Genomic DNA, 12,483 nt, shown 5'->3' with positions numbered 1-12,483 from the left:
GGATGAAAGTTTTGGATCTGTGGTAGATGATAGCAAAGGTTTGATAGAAATCCGTGGAAGTTGCAGCAAGTATGTGCTGTCTTGTAAGAGTAGAATTGTCGTCAAAGAAACAACGGTTTCTCGACGTAATTTCCACCAAAAACTTAAGAGAATTGAGGAGGGAATTGATAACAAAATCACAGTTTATATGACAGCAAGGATATCTAATTTAATCAAGAAAATTTTGGCAGTATAACAGCAAAGAAATTGGTGCAAGTTGCAATTGCAGAATTATCGTCGAAAAATTTCAGCGGGTTACGATGAAAATTTGCAGCAACATAAAATCGTTTTTAGAGATGAATTTCTTAATAGATCAATCTTAGATGGAAGCCAAGATGATATATGAGGTCTATAAGAAATTTCATTCAAAAAAGATTGCAAATAGATGGGTTAAGGCAACGATATGCAGTTGAAATTTTCTGCAGCATAGATTTTCAAGTGTAGCAGATTGGACATAAAAGATCAGTAGTTTATATTGAGAATTTTTCGATGAAACCAAAGGGAAATCTACTGTTAGGAAGTGTCAAAGATGTCATAAAAATTTCGTAGAAAATTGGATAGAAAAAGCACAGTAGCAAGATCAAACAGATGGTGCTATGCGGCTTGAATTCTGCAATTCAAGTGCAGCAGATTGGACATAAAAGATCAGTAGTTTATATTGAGAATTTTTTGATGAAACCAAAGGGAAATCCACTGTTAAGAAGTGTCAAAGATGTCATAAAAATTTCGTAGAAATTTGGATAGAAAAAGCACAGTAGCAAGATCAAACAGATGGTGATATGCGGCTGGAATTCTGCAATATATCTTTCGTCATAGAGATGAAAACTTTGTGACGAAAAGTTTATGCAGCAATATAAAAACGATTTTTTTTTTTTTTTTTTTTTTGGATTTTCGAATAAGGATAACTAAATTGCAGCAGCAGTAAGGTAGGAAACCAGAACCTGTTGCAATTCACGGGGAGATCAAAGGATGATCCGTGGTGGTGGAGATGATGGCGGAATTCGGTGACGATCTTTTAAGCAATTGTGGGAATTGCTTTGGATGGTTGTGGAGGGTTGATGGATGGCTGTGAAAGGGCAGCGAGATGCCAAGAACGCTGCTCTGATACCAGGTGATAGAACCCTTGCAGATTCTAAACTTGGGGTTGATCTCTTTAGGGGATCGGCCTCCTTGGAACTCTATAGGGGTTCCTCCCTCCAAGTTGCTGCTCAAAGGCTGCAGAAAAGATTCATCTATTGCTTGAGAAAAGAGGAGGAATACATGGCTATTTATAGGGCTTCTAAACCCTAACTCCTAATATGACTCCTACTTAAGACTCTTACTTCTAACCAACTCCTAATAGGACTCCTACTCAAGACTCCTATTCCCTTACAACTCCTAATTCTTCTCTAAGAGAAAACCTCCTACATGAATGTCCCTCTCAATTAGGACTCTCCTAACTAGAGTCCTAACAGAATGTCCCTCTCAATTAGGACTCTCCTAGCTAAAGTCCTAACAGTTTTACATGAATGTCCCTCTCAATTAGGACTCTCCAAGCTAGAGTCCTAACATTTAGTGCTGGCATTATCGCACCCGTTTCGCGTGCTTCGTCCCTCGCCTATGTGCACGTCGCGGTCGGCGCATCAACGTCCGGAGCCTCTTGCACGTCACGAAACCGTAGTCGCTTTCTCGAACGTTCACGAAATCCGTATTGCAAGCTCTCTCCGAGCCCTAGCCCGACGATTGCGTATCGATCACGGCAAGCACGTGCCGAAACCATCGACACTTTCTAGAACGATCTCGGAATCGCTATTGCGACCCCAATCCGGAAAGCTCTCTCCGAGCCCCTCGATACTGACAGCGTAGCGGTCACAGCAAATTTCCAGCCCCAAAACAATCGTCTCGGAGCTCTACGGGAGATGTTTCGTATCCCGGGATGCAAAAAGGAGTGCAACACGAGGACTTCCCAGGGGGTCACCCATCGTAGTACTACTCTGGCCCAAGCACGCTTAACTTCGGAGTTTTGATGGCATCCGGTGATTTAGTGCTGGCATTATCGCACCCGTTTCGCGTGCTTCGTCCCTCGCCTATGTGCACTTCGCGGTCGGCGCATCAACGTCCGGAGCCTCTTGCCCGTCACGAAACCGTCGTCGCTTTCTCGAACGTTCATGAAATCCGTATTGCAAGCTCTCTCCGAGCCCTAGCCCGACGATTGCGTATCGATCACGGCAAGCACGTGCCGAAACCATCGACACTTTCTAGAACGATCTCGGAATCGCTATTGCGACCCCAATCTGGAAAGCTCTCTCCGAGCCCCTCGATACTGACTGCGTAGCGGTCAAAGCAAATTTCCAGCCCCAACACAATCGTCTCGGAGCTCTACGGGAGATGTTTCGTATCCCGGGTTGCAAAAAGGAGTGCAACACGAGGACTTCCCAGGGGTTCACCCATCGTAGTACTACTCTGGCCCAAGCACGCTTAACTTCGTAGTTTTGATGGGATCTGGTGATTTAGTGCTGGCATTATCGCACCCGTTTCGCGTGCTTCGTCCCTCGCTTATGTGCACGTCGCGGTCGGCGTATCAACGTCCGGAGCCTCTTGCCCGTCACGAAATCGTCGGCGCTTTCTCGAATGTTCACGAAATCCCTATTGCAAGCTCTCTCCGAGCCCTAGCCCGACGACTGCGTATCGGTCACGGCAAGCGCGTGCCGAAACCATCGCCACTTTCTAGAACGATCTCGGAATCGCTATTGCGACCCCAATCCGGAAAGCACTCTCCGAGCCCCTCGATACTGACAGCGTAGCGGTCACAGCAAATTTCCAGCCCCAAAACAATCGTCTCGGAGCTCTACGGGAGATATTTCGTATCCCGGGATACAAAAAGGAGTGCAACACGAGGACTTCCCAGGGGGTCACCCATCGTAGTACTACTCTGGCCCAAGAACGCTTAACTTCGGAGTTTTGATGGGATCCGGTGATTTAGTGCTGGCATTATCGCACCCGTTTCGCGTGCTTAGTCCCTCGCCTATGTGCACGTCGCGGTCGACGTATCAATGTTCGGAGCCTCTTACCCGTCACGAAACCGTCGGCGCTTTCTCGAACGTTCACGAAATCCCTATTGCAAGCTCTCTCCGAGCCGTAGCCCGACGACTGCGTATCGGTCACGGCAAGCGCGTGCCGAAACCATCGGCACTTTCTAGAACAATCTCGTAGTCGCTATTCCGACCCCAATCCGGAAAGCTCTCTCCGAGCCCCTCGATACTGACAGCGTAGCAGTCACAGCAAATTTCCAGCCCCAAAACAATCGTCTCGGAGCTCTACGGGAGATTGTTCGTATCCCGGGATGCAAAAAGGAGTGCAACACGAGGACTTCCCACGGGGTCACCCATCGTAGTACTACTCTGGCCCAAGCACGCTTAACTTCGGTGTTTTGATGGGATCCAGTGATTTAGTGCTGGCATTATCGCACCTGTTTCGCGTGCTTCGTCCCTCGCCTATGTGCACGTCGCGGTCGGCGCATCAACGTCCGGAGCCTCTTGCCCGTCACGAAATCGTCGTCGCTTTCTCGAACGTTCACGAAATCCCTATTTCAAACTCTCTCCGAGCCGTAGCCCGACGAATGCGTATCGGTCGCGGCAAACGCGTGCCGAAACCATCGGCACTTTCTAGAACGATCTCGGAATCGCTATTGCGACCCCAATCCGGAAAGCTCTCTCCGAGCCCCTCGATACTGACAGCGTAGCGGTCACAGCAAATTTCCAGCCCCAAAACAATCGTCTCGGAGCTCTACGGGAGATGTTTCATATCCCGGGATGCAAAAAGGAGGGCAACACGAGGACTTCCCAGGGGGTCACCCATCGTAGTACTACTCTGGCCCAAGCACGCTTAACTTCGTAGTTTTGATGGGATCCGGTGATTTAGTGCTGGCATTATCGCACCCGTTTCACGTGCTTCGTCCCTCGCCTATGTGCACGTCGCGGTCGGCGTATCAACGTCCGGAGCCTCTTGCCCGTCACGAAACCGTCGGCGCTTTCTCGAACGTTCACGAAATCCCTATTGCAAGCTCTCTCCGAGCCCTCGCCCGACGACTGCGTATCGGTCACGGCAAGCGCGTGCCGAAACCATCGGCACTTTCTAGAACGATCTCGGAATCGCTATTGCGACCCCAATCCGGAAAGCTCTCTCCGAGCCCCTCGATACTGACACCGTAGCGGTCACAGCAAATTTCCAGCCCCAAAATAATCGTCTAGGAGCTCTACGGGAGATGTTTCGTATCCCGGGATGCAAAAAGGAGTGCAACACGAGGACTTCCCAGGGGGTCACCCATCGTAGTACTACTCTGGCCCAAGCACGCTTAACTTCGGAGTTTTGATGGAATCCGGTGATTTAGTGTTGGCATTATCGCACCCGTTTCGCGTGCTTCGTCCCTCGCCTATGTGCACGTCGCGGTCGGCGCATCAACGTCCGGAGCCTCTTGCACGTCACGAAACCGTCGTCGCTTTCTCGAACGTTCACGAAATCCGTATTGCAAGCTCTCTCCGAGCCCTAGCCCGACGATTGCGTATCGATCACGGCAAGCACGTGCCGAAACCATCGACACTTTCTAGAACGATCTCGGAATCGCTATTGCGACCCCAATCCGGAAAGCTCTCTCCGAGCCCCTCGATACTGACAGCGTAGCGGTCACAGCAAATTTCCAGCCCCAAAACAATCGTCTCGGAGCTCTACGGGAGATGTTTCGTATCCCGGGATGCAAAAAGGAGTGCAACACGAGGACTTCCCAGGGGGTCACCCATCGTAGTACTACTCTGGCCCAAGCACGCTTAACTTCGGAGTTTTGATGGCATCCGGTGATTTAGTGCTGGCATTATCGCACCCGTTTCGCGTGCTTCGTCCCTCGCCTATGTGCACTTCGCGGTCGGCGCATCAACGTCCGGAGCCTCTTGCCCGTCACGAAACCGTCGTCGCTTTCTCGAACGTTCACGAAATCCGTATTGCAAGCTCTCTCCGAGCCCTAGCCCGACGATTGCGTATCGATCACGGCAAGCACGTGCCGAAACCATCGACACTTTCTAGAACGATCTCGGAATCGCTATTGCGACCCCAATCTGGAAAGCTCTCTCCGAGCCCCTCGATACTGACTGCGTAGCGGTCAAAGCAAATTTCCAGCCCCAACACAATCGTCTCGGAGCTCTACGGGAGATGTTTCGTATCCCGGGATGCAAAAAGGAGTGCAACACGAGGACTTCCCAGGGGTTCACCCATCGTAGTACTACTCTGGCCCAAGCACGCTTAACTTCGTAGTTTTGATGGGATCCGGTGATTTAGTGCTGGCATTATCGCACCCGTTTCGCGTGCTTCGTCCCTCGCTTATGTGCACGTCGCGGTCGGCGTATCAACGTCCGGAGCCTCTTGCCCGTCACGAAATCGTCGGCGCTTTCTCGAATGTTCACGAAATCCCTATTGCAAGCTCTCTCCGAGCCCTAGCCCGACGACTGCGTATCGGTCACGGCAAGCGCGTGCCGAAACCATCGCCACTTTCTAGAACGATCTCGGAATCGCTATTGCGACCCCAATCCGGAAAGCACTCTCCGAGCCCCTCGATACTGACAGCGTAGCGGTCACAGCAAATTTCCAGCCCCAAAACAATCGTCTCGGAGCTCTACGGGAGATATTTCGTATCCCGGGATACAAAAAGGAGTGCAACACGAGGACTTCCCAGGGGGTCACCCATCGTAGTACTACTCTGGCCCAAGAATGCTTAACTTCGGAGTTTTGATGGGATCCGGTGATTTAGTGCTGGCATTATCGCACCCGTTTCGCGTGCTTAGTCCCTCGCCTATGTGCACGTCGCGGTCGACGTATCAATGTTCGGAGCCTCTTACCCGTCACGAAACCGTCGGCGCTTTCTCGAACGTTCACGAAATCCCTATTGCAAGCTCTCTCCGAGCCGTAGCCCGACGACTGCGTATCGGTCACGGCAAGCGCGTGCCGAAACCATCGGCACTTTCTAGAACAATCTCGTAGTCGCTATTCCGACCCCAATCCGGAAAGCTCTCTCCGAGCCCCTCGATACTGACAGCGTAGCAGTCACAGCAAATTTCCAGCCCCAAAACAATCGTCTCGGAGCTCTACGGGAGATTGTTCGTATCCCGGGATGCAAAAAGGAGTGTAACACGAGGACTTCCCACGGGGTCACCCATCGTAGTACTACTCTGGCCCAAGCACGCTTAACTTCGGTGTTTTGATGGGATCCAGTGATTTAGTGCTGGCATTATCGCACCTGTTTCGCGTGCTTCGTCCCTCGCCTATGTGCACGTCGCGGTCGGCGCATCAACGTCCGGAGCCTCTTGCCCGTCACGAAATCGTCGTCGCTTTCTCGAACGTTCACGAAATCCCTATTTCAAACTCTCTCCGAGCCGTAGCCCGACGAATGCGTATCGGTCGCGGCAAACGCGTGCCGAAACCATCGGCACTTTCTAGAACGATCTCGGAATCGCTATTGCGACCCCAATCCGGAAAGCTCTCTCCGAGCCCCTCGATACTGACAGCGTAGCGGTCACAGCAAATTTCCAGCCCCAAAACAATCGTCTCGGAGCTCTACGGGAGATGTTTCGTATCCTGGGATGCAAAAAGGAGTGCAACACGAGGACTTCCCAGGGGGTCACCCATCGTAGTACTACTCTGGCCCAAGAACGCTTAACTTCGGAGTTTTGATGGGATCCGGTGATTTAGTGCTGGCATTATCGCACCCGTTTCGCGTGCTTAGTCCCTCGCCTATGTGCACGTCGCGGTCGATGTATCAACGTTCGGAGCCTCTTACCCGTCACGAAACCGTCGGTGCTTTCTCGAACGTTCACGAAATCCCTATTGCAAGCTCTCTCCGAGCCGTAGCCCGACGACTGCGTATCGGTCACGGCAAGCGTGTGCCGAAACCATCGGCACTTTCTAGAACAATCTCAGAATCACTTTTCCGACCCCAATCCGGAAAGCTCTCTCCGAGCCCCTTGATACTGACAGCGTAGCAGTCACAGCAAATTTCCAGCCCCAAAACAATCGTCTCGGAGCTCTACGGGAGATTGTTCGTATCCCGGGATGCAAAAAGGAGTGCAACACGAGGACTTCCCCGGGGGTTACCCATCGTAGTACTACTCTGGCCCAAGCACGCTTAACTTCGGTGTTTTGATGGGATCCAGTGATTTAGTGCTGGCATTATCGCACCTGTTTCGCGTGCTTCGTCCCTCGCCAATGTGCACGTCGCGGTCGGCGCATCAACGTCCGGAGCCTCTTGCCCGTCACGAAATCGTCGTCGCTTTCTCGAACGTTCACGAAATCCCTATTTCAAACTCTCTCCGAGCCCTAGCCCGACGAATGCGTATCGGTCACGGCAAACGCGTGCCGAAACCATCGGCACTTTCTAGAACGATCTCGAAATCGCTATTGCGACCCCAATCCGGAAAGCTCACTCCGAGCCCCTCGATACTGACTGCGTAGCGGTCAAAGCAAATTTCCAGCCCCAAAACAAATGACTCGGAGCTCTACGGGAGATGTTTCGAATACCCGGATGCAAAAAGGAGTTCAACACGAGGACTTCCCAGGGGGTCAACCATCGTAGTACTACTCTGGCCCAAGCACGCTTAACTTCAGTGTTTTGATGGGATCCGGTGATTTAGTGCTGCTATTAACGCACCCGTTTCGCGAGCTTCGTCCCTCGCCTGTGTGCACGTCGCGGTCGGAGCATCAACTTCCGGAGCCTCTTGCCCGTCACGAAACCGTCGGCGCTTTCTTGAATGTTCACGAAATCGCTATTGCAAGCTCTCTCCGAGCCCTAGCCTGACGACCGCGTATCGGTCACGGCAAGCGCGTGCCGAAACCATCGGCACTTTCTAGAACGATCTCGGAATCGCTATTGCGACCCCAATCCGGAAAGCTCTCTCGGAGCCCCTCGATACTGACAGCGTAGCGGTCACGGCAAATTTCGAGCCCCAAAACAATCATCTCGGAGCTCTACGGGAGATGTTTCGTATCTCGGGATGCAAAAAGGAGTGCAACACGAGGACTTCCCAAGGGGTCACCCATCCTAGTACTACTTTTGCCCAATAAAGCTTAACTTCGGAGTTCTGATGGGATCCGGTGATTTAGTGCTGGCATTATCGCAATCGTTTCAAGTGCTTCGTCCCTCGCCTATGTGCACGTCGCGGTCGGCGTATCAACGTCCGGAGCCTCTTGCCAATCACGAAACCGTCGACGCTTTCTCGAATGTTCACGAAATCCCTATTGAAAGCTCTCTCCGAGCCCTAGCCCTAACTGCGTATCAGTCACGGCAAGCGCGTGCCGAAACCATCGGCACTTTCTAGAACGATCTCGGAATCGCTATTGCGACCCCAATCCGAAAAGCTCTCTCCGAGCCCCTCGATACTGACAGCGTAGCGGTCACGGCAAATTTCGAGCCCCAAAACAATCATCTCGGAGCTCTACGGGAGATGTATCGTATCTCGGGATGCAAAATGGAGTGCAACACGAGCACTTCCCAGGGGGTCACCCATCCTAGTACTACATTTGCCCAAGCAAGCTTAACTTTGGAGTTCTGATGGGATCCGGTGATTTAGTGCTGCCATTATCGCACCCGTTTCGCCTACTTCGTCCCTCGCCTATGTGCACGTCGCTGTCGGCGCATCAACGTCCAGAGCCTCTTGCCCGTCACGAAACCGTCGGCGCTTTCCCGAACGTTCACGAAATCCCTATTGCAAGCCCTCTCCGAGCCCTAGCCCGACGACTGCGTATCGGTCACGGCAAGCGCGTGCCGAAACCATCGGCACTTTCTAGAACGATCTCAGAATTGCTATTGCGACCCCAATCCGGAAAGCTCTTTCCGAGCCCCTCGATACTGACAGCGTAGCGGTCAAAGCAAATTTCCAGCCCCAAAACAAACATGTCGGAGATCTACGGGAGATGTTTCGTATCCCGGGATACAAAAAGGAGTGCAACACGAAGACTTCCCAAGGGGTCACCCATCGTAGTACTACTCTGGCCCAAGCACGCTTAACTTCGGTGTTTTGATGGGATCCGGTGATTTAGTGCTGCCATTATCGCACCCGTTTCGCATGCTTCGTCCCTCGCCTATGTGAACGTCGCGGTCAGTGCATCAACGTCAGGAGCATCTTACCCGTCACGAAACCGTCGACGCTTTTTCGAACGGTCACGAAATCCTTATTGCAAGCTCTCTCCGAGCCCTAGCCCGACGACTGCGTATCGGTCACGGCAAGCGTGTGCAGAAACCATCGGCACTTTCTAGAACTAACTCGGAATCGATATTGCGACCCCAATCCGGAAAGCTCTCTCCGAGCCCCTCGATACTGACTGCGTAGCGGTAAAAGCAAATTTCCAGCCCCAAAATAAACGTCTTGGAGCTCTACGGGAGATGTTTCGTATCCCGGGATGCAAAAAGGAGTGCAACACGAGGACTTCCCAGGGGGTCACCCATCGTAGTACTACTCTGGCCCAAGCATGCTTAACTTCGGTGTTTTGATGGGATCTGGTGATTTAGTGCTGCCATTATCGCACCCGTCTCGCGAGCTTCGTCCCTCGGCTATGTGCACGTCGTGGTCGGCGCATCAACGTCCGGAGCCTCTTGCCCGTCACGAAACCGTCGGCGCTTTCTCGAACGTTCACGAAATCCCTATTGCAAACTCTCTCCGAGCCCTAGCCCGACGACTGCGTATCGGTCACGGCAAGCGCGTGCCGAAACCATCAGCACTTTCTAGAACGATCTCGGAATCGCTATTGCGACCCCAATCCGGAAAGCTCTCTCCTAGCCCCTCGATACTGACAGCGTAGCGGTCACGGCAAATTTCGAGCCCCAAAACAATCATCTCGGAGCTCTACGTGAGATGTTTCGTATCTCGGGATGCAAAAAGGAGTGCAACACTAGGACTTCCCAAGGGGTCACCCATCGTAGTACTACTTTTGCCCAAGCACGCTTAACTTCGGAGTTCTGATGGGATCCGGTGATTTAGTGCTGCCATTATCGCACACGTTTCGCGAGCTTCGTCCCTCGCCTATGTGAACGTCGCGGTCGGTGCATCAACGTCAGGAGCCTCTTACCCGTCACGAAACCGTCGGCGCTTTCTCGAACGTTCACGAAATCCCTATTGCAAGCTCTCTCCGAGCCCTAGCCCGACGACTGCGTATCGGTCACGGCAAGCGCGTGCCGAAACCATCGGCACTTTCTAGAACGATCTCGGAATCGCTATTGCGACCCCAATCCGGAAATCTCTCTCCGAGCCCCTCGATACTGACAGCGTAGCGGTCACGGCAAATTTCCAGCCCCAAAACAATCGTCTCGGAGCTCTACGGGAGATGTTTCATATCCCGGGATGCAAAAAGGAGTGCAATACGAGGACTTCCCAGGGGGTCACCCATCCTAGTATTACTCTGGCCCAAGCACGCTTAACTTCAGAGTTTTGATGGGATCCGGTGATTTAGTGCTGGCATTATCGCACCCGTTTCACATGCTTCGTCCCTCGCCTATGTGAACGTCGCGGTCGGTGCATCAACGTCAGGAGCATCTTACCCGTCACGAAACCGTCGATGCTTTCTCGAACGGTCACAAAATCCCTATTGCAAGCTCTCTCCGAGCCCTAGCCCGACGACTGCGTATCGGTCACGGCAAGCGCGTGCAGAAACCATCGTCACTTTCTAGAACTAACTCGGAATCGCTATTGCGACCCCAATCCGGAAAGCTCTCTCCGAGCCCCTCGATACTGACTGCGTAGCGGTCAAAGCAAATTTCCAGCCCCAAAACAAACGTCTCGGAGCTCTACGGGAGATGTTTCGTATCCCGGGATGCAAAAAGGAGTGCAACACGAGGACTTCCCAGGGGGTCACCAATCGTAGTACTACTCTGGCCTAAGCAAGCTTAACTTCGGTGTTTTGATGGGATCTGGTGATTTAGTGCTGCCATTATCGCACCCGTTTCGCGAGCTTCGTCCCTCGGCTATGTGCACGTCGCGGTCGGCGCATCAACGTCCGGAGCCTCTTGCCCGTCACGAAACCGTCGACGCTTTCTCAAACGTTCACGAAATCCCTATTGCAAGCTCTATCCGAGCCCTGACCCGACGACTGCGTATCGGTCACGGCTAGCGCGTGCCGAAACCATCGGCACTTTCTAGAACGATCTCGGAATCGCTATTGCGACCCCAATCCGGAAAGCTCTCTCCTAGCCCCTCGATATTGACAGCGTAGCGGTCACGGCAAATTTCGAGCCCCAAAACAATCATCTCGGAGCTCTACGGGAGATGTTTCGTATCTCGGGATGCAAAAAGGAGTGTAACACGAGGACTTCCCAAGGGGTCACCCATCCTAGTACTACTTTTGCCCAAGCACACTTAACTTCGGAGTTCTGATGGGATCCGGTGATTTAGTGCTGGCATTATCGCACCCGTTTCGCATGCTTCGTCCCTCGCCTATGTGAACGTCGCGGTCGGTGCATCAACTTCAAGAGCCTCTTACCCGTCACGAAACCGTCGACGCTTTCTCGAACGGTCACGAAATCCCTATTGCAAGCTCTCTCATAGCACTTGCCCGACGACTGCGTATCGGTCACGGCAAGCGCGTGCAGAAACCGTCGACACTTTCTAGAACGAACTCGGAATCGCTATTGCGACCGCAATCAGGAAAGCTCTCTCCGACCCCTCGATACTGACTGCGTAGCGGTCAAAGCAAATTTCCAGCCCCAAAACAAACGTCTCGGAGCTCTACGGGAGATGTTTCGTATCCCGGGATGCAAAAAGGAGTGCAACACGAGGACTTCCCAGGGGGTCACCCATCCTAGTACTACTCTTGTCCAAGCACGCTTTCTTCGGTGTTTTGATGGGATCGGGTGATTTAGTGCTGCCATTATCGCACACGTTTCGCGAGCTTCGTCCCTCGGCTATGTGCACGTCGCGGTCGGCGCATCAACGTCCGGAGCCTCTTGCCCGTCACGAAACCGTCGGCGCTTTCTCGAACGTTCACGAAATCCCTATTTCAAGCTCTCTCCGAGCCCTAGCCCGACGACTGCGTATCGGTCACGGCAAGCGCGTGCCGAAACCATCGGCACTTTCTAGAACGATCTCGGAATCGCTATTGCGACCCCAATCCGGAAAGCTCTCTCCGAGCCCCTCGATATTGACAGCATAGCGGTCACGGCAAATTTCGAGCCCCAAAACAATCGTCTTGGAGCTCTACGGGAGATGTTTCGTATCTCGGGATGCAAAAAGGAGTGCAACACGAGGACTTCCCAGGGGGTCACCCATCCTAGTACTACTCTTGCCCAAGCACGCTTAACTTCGGAGTTCGGATGGGATCCGGTGATTTAGTGCTGGCATTATCGCACCCTTTTTGCGTGCTTCGTCCCTCGCCTATGTGCACGTCGCGGTAGGCGCATCAACGTCCAGAGCCTCTTGCCCGTCACGAAACCGTCGG

General features: G+C 52.6%; 12 non-coding genes and 11 pseudogenes across 12 annotated transcripts; all 23 read right to left on the bottom strand.

The window, feature by feature from the left end:
- Positions 1–1,963: 1,963 nt before the first annotated feature.
- On the bottom strand, positions 1,964–2,082 carry LOC135599479 (5S ribosomal RNA). Its single transcript, XR_010481891.1, has one exon. It is a non-coding gene; the product is annotated as a 5S ribosomal RNA (ribosomal RNA).
- A 350-nt stretch (positions 2,083–2,432) lies between these two features.
- On the bottom strand, positions 2,433–2,551 carry LOC135602635 (5S ribosomal RNA; annotated as a pseudogene).
- Positions 2,552–2,901: 350 nt separating this feature from the next.
- Positions 2,902–3,020, bottom strand: LOC135599845 (5S ribosomal RNA). Its single transcript, XR_010482187.1, has one exon. It is a non-coding gene; the product is annotated as a 5S ribosomal RNA (ribosomal RNA).
- A 350-nt stretch (positions 3,021–3,370) lies between these two features.
- On the bottom strand, positions 3,371–3,489 carry LOC135601628 (5S ribosomal RNA; annotated as a pseudogene).
- A 350-nt stretch (positions 3,490–3,839) lies between these two features.
- Positions 3,840–3,958, bottom strand: LOC135601063 (5S ribosomal RNA). The gene has a single exon (XR_010483368.1). It is a non-coding gene; the product is annotated as a 5S ribosomal RNA (ribosomal RNA).
- A 350-nt stretch (positions 3,959–4,308) lies between these two features.
- LOC135599613 (5S ribosomal RNA) lies at positions 4,309–4,427 on the bottom strand. The gene has a single exon (XR_010481961.1). It is a non-coding gene; the product is annotated as a 5S ribosomal RNA (ribosomal RNA).
- Positions 4,428–4,777: 350 nt separating this feature from the next.
- On the bottom strand, positions 4,778–4,896 carry LOC135599468 (5S ribosomal RNA). The gene has a single exon (XR_010481890.1). It is a non-coding gene; the product is annotated as a 5S ribosomal RNA (ribosomal RNA).
- Positions 4,897–5,246: 350 nt separating this feature from the next.
- Positions 5,247–5,365, bottom strand: LOC135601812 (5S ribosomal RNA; annotated as a pseudogene).
- Positions 5,366–5,715: 350 nt separating this feature from the next.
- LOC135600674 (5S ribosomal RNA) lies at positions 5,716–5,834 on the bottom strand. The gene has a single exon (XR_010482990.1). It is a non-coding gene; the product is annotated as a 5S ribosomal RNA (ribosomal RNA).
- A 350-nt stretch (positions 5,835–6,184) lies between these two features.
- LOC135602632 (5S ribosomal RNA) lies at positions 6,185–6,303 on the bottom strand (annotated as a pseudogene).
- Positions 6,304–6,653: 350 nt separating this feature from the next.
- On the bottom strand, positions 6,654–6,772 carry LOC135599844 (5S ribosomal RNA). The gene has a single exon (XR_010482186.1). It is a non-coding gene; the product is annotated as a 5S ribosomal RNA (ribosomal RNA).
- A 350-nt stretch (positions 6,773–7,122) lies between these two features.
- Positions 7,123–7,241, bottom strand: LOC135602686 (5S ribosomal RNA; annotated as a pseudogene).
- Positions 7,242–7,591: 350 nt separating this feature from the next.
- On the bottom strand, positions 7,592–7,710 carry LOC135604248 (5S ribosomal RNA; annotated as a pseudogene).
- A 350-nt stretch (positions 7,711–8,060) lies between these two features.
- On the bottom strand, positions 8,061–8,179 carry LOC135602209 (5S ribosomal RNA; annotated as a pseudogene).
- A 348-nt stretch (positions 8,180–8,527) lies between these two features.
- Positions 8,528–8,646, bottom strand: LOC135600878 (5S ribosomal RNA). Its single transcript, XR_010483189.1, has one exon. It is a non-coding gene; the product is annotated as a 5S ribosomal RNA (ribosomal RNA).
- Positions 8,647–8,996: 350 nt separating this feature from the next.
- On the bottom strand, positions 8,997–9,115 carry LOC135602475 (5S ribosomal RNA; annotated as a pseudogene).
- Positions 9,116–9,465: 350 nt separating this feature from the next.
- LOC135603293 (5S ribosomal RNA) lies at positions 9,466–9,584 on the bottom strand (annotated as a pseudogene).
- A 350-nt stretch (positions 9,585–9,934) lies between these two features.
- On the bottom strand, positions 9,935–10,053 carry LOC135599977 (5S ribosomal RNA). The gene has a single exon (XR_010482314.1). It is a non-coding gene; the product is annotated as a 5S ribosomal RNA (ribosomal RNA).
- Positions 10,054–10,403: 350 nt separating this feature from the next.
- Positions 10,404–10,522, bottom strand: LOC135600088 (5S ribosomal RNA). Its single transcript, XR_010482420.1, has one exon. It is a non-coding gene; the product is annotated as a 5S ribosomal RNA (ribosomal RNA).
- Positions 10,523–10,872: 350 nt separating this feature from the next.
- Positions 10,873–10,991, bottom strand: LOC135599286 (5S ribosomal RNA; annotated as a pseudogene).
- A 350-nt stretch (positions 10,992–11,341) lies between these two features.
- Positions 11,342–11,460, bottom strand: LOC135599514 (5S ribosomal RNA). The gene has a single exon (XR_010481895.1). It is a non-coding gene; the product is annotated as a 5S ribosomal RNA (ribosomal RNA).
- Positions 11,461–11,809: 349 nt separating this feature from the next.
- LOC135604395 (5S ribosomal RNA) lies at positions 11,810–11,927 on the bottom strand (annotated as a pseudogene).
- A 350-nt stretch (positions 11,928–12,277) lies between these two features.
- On the bottom strand, positions 12,278–12,396 carry LOC135602976 (5S ribosomal RNA). Its single transcript, XR_010484067.1, has one exon. It is a non-coding gene; the product is annotated as a 5S ribosomal RNA (ribosomal RNA).
- Positions 12,397–12,483: the final 87 nt, after the last annotated feature.

Source organism: Musa acuminata, chromosome BXJ2-1, assembly GCF_036884655.1.
Source record: "Musa acuminata AAA Group cultivar baxijiao chromosome BXJ2-1, Cavendish_Baxijiao_AAA, whole genome shotgun sequence".
NCBI classification, from domain to species: Eukaryota; Viridiplantae; Streptophyta; class Magnoliopsida; order Zingiberales; family Musaceae; genus Musa; species Musa acuminata.
Note: the sequence above shows the minus strand (reverse complement) of the source record. Positions and strands in the feature narration are given on the sequence as shown.